Genomic DNA, 9,501 nt, shown 5'->3' with positions numbered 1-9,501 from the left:
GTCACTCCTGTCTCCTCCCAACACCTCATCCTGCCTTGGTTCTTTCAGAGTTAAGTTCAGTCAGCACTTTTCTCCAGTAGTCTTCACTTAGATGCAATTTCTCCTTGTTTGTCATCTACTAATTAACCTGAACAGCTATTCTACTTAGACGGCAAGAGTATAGTTGATCCTCACACCATGTATGCAGCATGCACACAGACGCGCGCGCGCGCACACACACACACACACACACACACACACACGGCTACTGGTGTCAGCCTTTGAACTGCACTGAGCACTGGCAGGATGGACTGATGTTGAGATGACTTTCCACCTGTGTCCTCACGGAGCTTACAATTTAGGAGAGAAAATAAGAAACATGCAATTTAAATAATGTTGAGAATTAAAACAGAATTAAAAAGAGAAAATAAAAAACAACTATAAAACGATTATATCTCTAAGGTTTTTTACGAGAGACAGCCTGTTTAGTATTTAGGAGGAGTCTCCCATCAAAAACAAACAAACACAACTGTTATTAATGATAATTTTCAATTCAATTAAATAAATTATGGAGGCATGAAATGCCCACAAACTAATACCGCTGTATTATTTTAGCCAAATCTAATCACTGTAAAAATTTTTAAGAATGTTACACTGAAATTCCTAACAACTATAGACTTTATTGAATGCTAACAATATGTTAGCACTTTACTAGAAAAAGAAGGAACAAGGGTTTCTCCTCAGAGTAGAGAAAGTAAGTTATAAACTGTAGGAATCCAGGGACCTATTCACTGTCTATCTGCATAAGAATAAGAGAAAGCTTTTTTTTTTTTTTTTATTTGCATAAAGAATGACATCTCTAAGGTCAATCACTCCCCAGGTGCTTGGAACTAGACAAAAAAGAAAAGGAAGGATTGTTCCTTAGAGGACACAGGAATTTGGTGCATAAGAACAAGTCACTCATAAATTAATGCTCCTCAAATAGGAAACTTCAGGTGAAAGGAATAAATAGCAGTATTCTCTCCTGTATGAAGAGGGTTCTGAACTAGAAAGTGTCTAAGTTTCCATTCAGCTGTACTGTACTAGGTCCTCTTGAAGGGTGTTATCTACTTGAAATGGTAATTTTGGACCCTCCATGTTTTATGAGCTGGGATTAGGAACCCATCCTATTAAAGTATTCAAGTATTAAGCCAGAGTGTTCATGGGTGAAGAGGAGCATAAACTGAGTCTTGAGGGGGTCAATAGTAGGTGTCTATGTTGAGAGGAAGCAGGCAGGAACTCAGGAGAGAGCAAGCACAGGAACAGAGGTTTGTGGGTGCATTCAAGGAAAATTAAAACCAATTGCAGAGGATCCAAGGGAAGGAGCAGGAAAAGAGCCTGTGGAGGAGTCTGGGAAGGAAGTCTCTCTGTTTATGGGAGAGCTGATGACACTACAATGTGCTATAGAGTTTGTGCCAACATCATAGATAACTTCACACCAAGGGAACTAGTCCAATAGCCCCCCTTATCTATGAAGGATATGTTCCAAGACTCCTAGTGGATATCTGAAACTGTGGATAGTACCAAACCCTTTTCCTATACAATCATAAATTAAGCACGACAAGAGATTAACAACAGTAACTAATAATAAAAGAGAATAATTATCACAGTATATTATAATAAAATATATTTGAATATGGCTCCTCTCTTTCTGTCTGATAACCTACATAATAACAGAGACAGCTAAGTAACTAATAGACAGGTAGACTATACAGCATGGATATGCTGGACAAAGGGATAATTATGTCTCAGGGGGGAGCCCAGAGCTGGATGGTGTGATATTTAATTATACTACTCAAAATGGCACTCAATGTAGAACTTATAAATTGCTTATTTCTAGAATTTTCCATTTAATATTTGAGGAATGCTGTTTACCATGAAAAACAGAACAGTAGATAAGGTGGGGAACTATTGTAATGGGAGAATTTCAAATAGAGGGGCAATTCAGAAATGTTTTCTCCCTGGGATTATGACACTAGGCATCCTGTTGTTAAATAATCGTTTACAAAAACATATTAAAACCATGACCTTAATGCAGAAATAAAAATAAACATGCATGCAAAATGCTATATGACTCATTGTTAATAAGAGAACTCATAAAATGTTGCAACCAGTTCAACAGACATAGATCCACAATATTGGAATGAATGTTCAAATGAGAGCAAACTGGCCTCTTCCACTATCAAGAAGGAAAGTCAGTTGATAGAATCTGCATGTCTGTCCACAAGAATTACTTTTTATTGTTATCACCTACTCTTCACAGAGTTATAAAATAACTCAAAAACAATGAAAGACTAGTTTCAGGCAGCCTTGAAAGGTGTGATCTTAACATTTCATAGTTTCTTTTGAAGCACAAGTTTTTTCTCTGTGCAGCTCTGAATATTTTTAATGTAGGCTATGTTTATAATGCTGGAACTTCCCCTGAAAAGCCTTGATTTGTGTGATCACTTCACAGACCTACGGCTCCACTGTAGAATTTATAGTGCAAAGACAAGAATGGCTAACCGTTTGTAATTACTAAGTTCTCTGTTCTTAGGTATAAATATAAATGTCAACGTTTTTCAGGGAGTTGTTTTGATAGTCAGACAGAGCTGGAAAATTATGGAAGATGATATATTTAATCAGAAATGGAGAATAAGGCAAAGGGAGGAGAGGTAGGAAACTAAGGGAAGAACAACTATGATGGTTTAATGACAACATAATCTGGGATCCAAAGGATGAAAATCAGAAAGGTGAGTGGGAATAAGGCAGAGGGAACAAGGTTTTGAAATTCCTGGGGTAAATGAGAGATTGTAACTTTAATGTTACTTGTAAAAATGTATCGCCATACCCAAGGTCATCTGGATTAGTGCTGGTATTAAGAGACATTTTCCTACAGAAAAAGTTATGGGGGAGTCCCTGGCATTGAGCATCTAGGGATCCAAAATGAGCAGTCAATGTTGTATTTCAAAAATACCATCGGGCAACTACAAAGAAAAAAATAATAAATGAATTCAATTATTTAGCAGAATTTGGCCTGTTATGTCTGTTAATAAGATAAAACCCTTAAGTATCTGCCTAGAAATTAGGTAAAGATAAAAAACCATGTTGAGATTTGTATTGCCCAAACTTAATATAATCCTAAAGAAAAGAAAAAACACTAGAATTTTTATATAAAGAAAGATGCAGTAGAAGGAGAAGGAGGAGGATGAAAAGAAGGAGAAGAAGAAGACTGAAGGGGAAACAATTCCCCCAAAGTCATATACCCAAATCATTGTTACCAGATCCTGACCAGATATTTAGTCTTGCACACCTATCCTACCCTATCTTTGCTACCTAGGGAAACACTGCCTTTGGAGAAGTTTAATTTTTTTTTTTGTAGAAAATCACATAGTCTTTAATATGATTAGGGGACTATACATAGAAAAGCCAAGAAATGCTATGACATATTTCCTAAGTGCTTTGATGATTGAATAAATAGAGGACCTAAGAGTCATCAACACACACGTTGGAATATGTGTTATCCGATGCTGTCTTCTCTATGCAGTCATATCTGTCCTTAACGTCTCTCCTGTGCGCATTCGCACATTTTGTCTTCTGCAAACAAAGACCATAAAAAGACATTAATAAATAAATAGTAGCAGCAATAGATGGGTATTTCAGAGACTAGAAAATAGTAAAGTGTATTCACGCAGCACTCCTAGCCCCTGATTGCTTGGCTGTGAGTTACATTCGAACCAAGCAAACAGGCTGTGCTAAGCCTTGATCAATGGCTGATGAAAGATAAAGAACAGAGATTATGACAAAGAAACATAAGACACTCACCCCACATCAATTTGTAAAAACAACACATGCCTGGTACTTAATGTCATCTCCATTCTGGTTGCTTTCTGACCGTTAAGAACAAGAATATTGAGCCCTGGCCGGTTTGGCTCAGCGGTTAGAGTGTCCGCCTGTGGTCCGGAGAGGCCCGGGTTCGGTTCCCGCTAAGGGCATGTACCTCGGTTGCAGTTTGTCCCCGGCCCTGGTTGGTCGTGCGGGTGGCAGCCACTCGATGTGTTCCTTTCACATCGATGTTTTCCTCTCTCTCTCTTCCTCTCTCTCCCTCCCACTCTGTCTGTACAAAAAATGGAAAAATGTCCTTGGATGAGGATTAAAAAAAAAAAAAAGAACAAGAATATTGAACATAAGTAAAATGATAAAGAATTCATTATGAGTCAGGCAAAACGTGAAGCACTTTCCATTGAATAAGAATTTATTCTGGAGAACAGCCCTATGAATTAAGGGCAAACATTGTCATCTGTATTATTTAGATGGGGAACCTAAGGGTGATGTAAATTGCCATCTGTAAACTCAAGATTTAAAGACTAGGTGCCTCTAACATTCCTGTTCTCAATAAAGCCATCTCTAAACATGTCCCAAATCAAACCTCCAGTAAAGCAAGCTACATCTCATTCACACTGAAGTGGAGGAATCCTCAATATGGGACTGGAGGTCAAGACCTTAAAGCAATGATGAAGTAAGAAGGCAAAATCAACCCTCAAAACAAAAGACAAAGGGTGGGGGGGGGGCTTTTTGTTGCAGGAAAGTCTGGTAGTGGGTGGATTAGGAAGAAGAGGTCAGAAAGGTTTTCCCTCCTTAAATAACATTTAATTTTTTATTTTATTTTATTTTTTTCTTTATTGATTTTAGAGCTAGGAAGGGAGAGGGAATAAGAGATAGAAGCATCAATGAGAGAGAACATCGATTGGCTGCCTCCTGCATGCCCCCCACTGGGGATTGGGCCCACAACCTGGGCATGTGCCCTGACTGGGAATCGAACCGATGGACCTCTTGGTGCCTGGGTCCACACTCAAACACTGAGCCACACCTGTTGGGCTTAAATAACATTTTAATTAGAAGAATAAAATAAAGTCCTTTACCCCTTACATTAAAAAACTAAAGTTTTACAGAAATCCTTGCTCTCTTTAATACGAGTAAGCCCAAGGAAGACTCGGGTCCGCTTACTTTGTGTACCGGAGAGGCCCAGGCACTGCTCTCTTCCTCTGGCCCGGAGGAAATGGGAGCACAGGGCATTCACTTCCACACCTAGTCAGGATGCCAAGGCTAAGCGCAGAGGGGCCAGGTACTGTTAGTTGTGATGGAGGACAGGAGCTGGGGCCCGTGACACTGGCCAAACTTGAGACAGCAGCTGCTACACATCTTTGCCACACAAATTTGGGTTGTTTATGGGTGAAAGGCAGCCATACCCCTCTGGTTTGTCTCGGCTCCTGTGTTGTCCCCTTCTGTTGAGCCATTCCAGCCTTGACAGGGCTGCCTGTTGTTTTCCCCTGCTGAATGCCATTCCAGAAAGGCTGACCTGGGTGAGGCGAGTCCTTTTCACATCTTTATTTGACATTTAACTTTTTAAATTCCAGTTGACAGAGCAACGTGGTAGGACAGACTTAATAGGTACCGAAATGAGTCATTCCTGGAATAATTTATTGCTAATTGGGCAATCATTTTATTTTATATTGATGGTGGGAAAGGATAAATGCACTTCAATTACCGGGTGAAAGAAAAAAAAAAAAGTCAAGTCAATTAATACTTGACTTCAATAGTCATTTATGAAATAACCAGGACTGAGGGGTCGTTTATGCCTCATTTACACTTATTGGAATAGAAAACAGGCAAAATGGGGGTGTGTTTAGATCTTGGAAGGAGCATATCGACAATGAATGGAATGACCAAACTCGCACCTGGTTAATGTGTATTTTTCCCTTGGATTTCTTTGATTTTAATTTTCAGAATGTTTTAAATAACAATTTTCATACAGTGACTGAGTATACTAATTTTCTCGTGCTGCTGTTATCACATACTTGAGTGGCTTAAAACAACACAAATTTATTATTTTTCTAGTTCTAAATGTCCAAAGTCTTAAGTGGGTTTTATGAGCTAAAATCATGGGGTCAGAGGAGCTACATTTATTCTGGGGTCTCAAAGGGAAAATTGATTTTCTAGTCTTTTCCAGCTTCTAGAGGCCACCTACGTCCCTTTTATTGTGTTTTTTACTCTCTTTAAACCTCTTCTCTCTGCCTTGGGGCTCCCACCCTCCAATCTCCTCTTTGACTCTGATTTTCTGGGTTTCTCTTTAAAGGACACTGATGATTCCATGAGCCCACCTGGATAATCTAGGTCTACCCATCTCACGATCCTCAATTTAATCACATCTGCAAAGTCTCTTTTGCCATTTAAGGTAACATAATTATAGGTTCTGGGCATCTTTGGTTTGCTATTTATTTGTTTAGCACAGTGACTTTTCTTCCATTTCACCAAGAAATTGATCATTTATTTTACCATCCCTCCTTTGCCCTGCTCAGCTCTGTATCATAGGAAACTATACTTCCAAGTCCTAGGGACCTTCCAGTTTCTAGGTATGTTTAACGATGGAATGGGAGGCAATTGTATATGATTAAATGACTTCAGAAAGACAGCAGCCAGAGTATTTATCCCTTTCTCACTTTTTCTTGTAACATGTCTGGTGTTGGCTCTCCCTCTCCACCTCCAGTCCCTATACTCAGACAGATGTTATTATCCATCTCCAGCTCTTACCCGATGCCCTTGTTGTCCCTCTTGCTCTGGGATTAGGGGTAGCTTCTTGACAATTGATCATTTCTGAGTTTTACCTTATTTTCAGTGTGAATGCTTAGCTCTATTGTACCTATACTAACCTTGAGCTACATTTTCTCTGTCTAAAAGATAGAGTGGTTTCTGTTTTACTAGTCAAACACTGTATGCCAATCCAGGCAGAACCTAAGTTGGTGAATTTATTCAGGAATTAATCAGCCTTGTGAATGTGGACCAGAGAGTCCTTGGTCCCTGAGCTGGGAAACACCACCTCCCCATGCAGAGAAGCAGTATGTGGCAAGGCTCAGACTTCATTGCATTTATACTTGATTCTTCCTCAGACAGCTCTACAGTGATGCTTGTAAACAATGCATGAAAAAACATGTACTTTAATAACTTAGGGCACAGTGAATTCTGCAAGGTGACTCTGAGGAAAAAAGCTAGTTTGACCGTGATTAAATGCAAACACTTTCTCTGGTGAACGTGCAGGAGACACTGGCTTCCTTGCTTACATCCCTGAGATCTGATTGGGTCCATCTACTTTTCCAATAATGCTTAACTTGTAAAGAAATGATTTTGAAGGAACAACAACAACAACAATAAGAACAAAAGGCCCGCATGGAATCTAAAAGCATCCTTTTCATTAGAGGTAATGCCAAAGTTCTCTCAGGGAAGCCAAAGTAACCACTGAGGTACATATTTAGACAACAGTCTGCACACAAAGAGAGAGACATTTCTAAATTAATAGTGACTTTCTGGGCCAATTTCCCTCTCTTCTGGCACTCAAACTACTACTTTGAAGTTCTATAATGAGATATTTTATAGAGAGAACTATAGTTCAAGGAGAATAGATGTTTCTTTAGCCAGATAATCAAATGTGGCACATGATAGGATTACGAGTACGATTTTTTCATTGCAGCTTCTACATTGTCAATATAATTAAGGACCATGGTAGAAACACAGCCCCTGTCTCTTAAAGTACCATCGCCATCAACAGTTATTATGCTTCCACTAAGAAGTTGTAAATCTGCCTAATATCGTTATTTGGCAAATGCATAGTGGCAACTATCTTAGATATCTCATGTCAAAATAGTAAAGCCATCAATGAACATAGCAAATACATCATTAACAAGAAGATATCTCGGAAATAGAGACACATACCATTTGCAGGTTCTTAGAAATCTAGCCACATTGGAGGAGGAAGAAGAGGAAGAGGAAGAGGAACAAGTAGACACATGTAAACAAATTTGGTCACTCGTTATGAATTCATACAATTTCTTTAATTTGCTCCCTGCCCTACAACATATAAACAGTAATTATGGCGAATATGTTTCTTCTCGTCAGGGTAATATATATTTTTTTGAAGGTTCAAAATTTTATTTATTTATTTTAATACTTAATTTATTAAATTTTTTATTACAGATATCCCTCCTTTTTCCCCCTTTGATACACTTCTCCCTGTTCCTGCCCCCTTCTCCCCATCTTCACCACACTGTTGTCTATGTCTATTACATTTAGCATTGACAAACCATTTAAGTGATTTTTTAAATTAAAAATTAACAAATCAAAATATTGGCTATATATGCAGAATTGTATTATTATTGATATCAGTGGTAAAAATGATCATACAGGTTTCTCTTTGAACATTTTTACTTAATAGGTGAGCCAATTGGGCCCGACAAGGTGCTATGTATGGCCCAAGGTTACACAATACACATTGAAGCGCTTCAAGAAGTCTGAGGCTCGCATTGCACTCATCTAAGTCTTCTTGCTGTGGTCATTCCCACTCCATGAGGCTTCATAGTATAACCCTGTAAATGAATTTCAATTTTGAAATAAAAAAAGACTACAGAAGTTTTGTTGCAGTTATCCTAGATGAAACAGACAGACTGGATGAATTTGAAAGGAACAAAAGTACATCACAATACCTGTAAATTTGTGACAGGTTTCTCTTGGTCATAGTGAGGAATCCTCCAACTACACTTCACACTTGGGCAATTACCCACAAGCATCACAACGTTGAACAGAAAAGCGGTAAGGAAACCTGAGCAGAAAGTACAGCCTTTGCTGATTGATTTGGAGTGGAGCCATGCAACGGGCCCTGCAGGGAATGAAGGGGCCCAGCACACACACGTGTCCCAGAACCCTGTTCTCAGCCACGTATTTTCAAAGCCTGAATCAAGAATGTAGAAACAGTGGTTCTCAACCTTCCTAATGCCATGACCCTTTAATACAGTTCTTCATGTTGTGGTGACTCCCAACCATAAAATTATTTTTGTTGTTACTTCATAATTGTAATTTTGTTGTCTTAGGCGACCCCTGTGAAAGGGTTGTTTGACCCCCAAAGGGGTCGCCACCCACAGGTTGAGAACCGCTAAACTACAGAAATGTTGATCTTGTATTTAATAATAAGAAGCTAGAGGATTGCCCGGCCAGTGTGGCTCAGTGGATTGAGCATCATCCCATGTACTGAGAAGTCCCGGTTGGATCCCTGGTTAGGGCACATGCCAGGGTTTCATTCTTGATCCACAGTAGGGAGTGTGCAGGAGGCAGCTGATTGATGTTTCTCTCTCACCTCGATGTTTCTATTTCTCTCTCCCTTCCTCTCTCTCTAAAAATAAATCAATAAAGACATATTTAAAAAAAAAAAGATGCTAGAGCATTGTATGTCTTTAGAACACAGTAAGCACTTAAAAATTATTTGTTGACTTATTTTAAAACAGTTTATAATATTATGATATATTATTAGACTTTTTACTGTTATAGAAATAATTTTATTTCATTGGTCTGTAGATTTTTAATTTCTATCATTTATACCAAGTAAAATATTTTAATTGTAGAAAAATTGTAAAAATATAGCAAAAAAAAATGACCCACACCTATTATCCAGAGATAACA

Source organism: Molossus molossus, unplaced genomic scaffold (genome assembly GCF_014108415.1).
Source record: "Molossus molossus isolate mMolMol1 unplaced genomic scaffold, mMolMol1.p scaffold_m16_p_15, whole genome shotgun sequence".
In the NCBI taxonomy this organism is placed as follows: domain Eukaryota; kingdom Metazoa; phylum Chordata; class Mammalia; order Chiroptera; family Molossidae; genus Molossus; species Molossus molossus.
The sequence above is the reverse complement of the archived record's forward strand: the minus strand, read 5'-3'. Positions refer to the sequence as shown.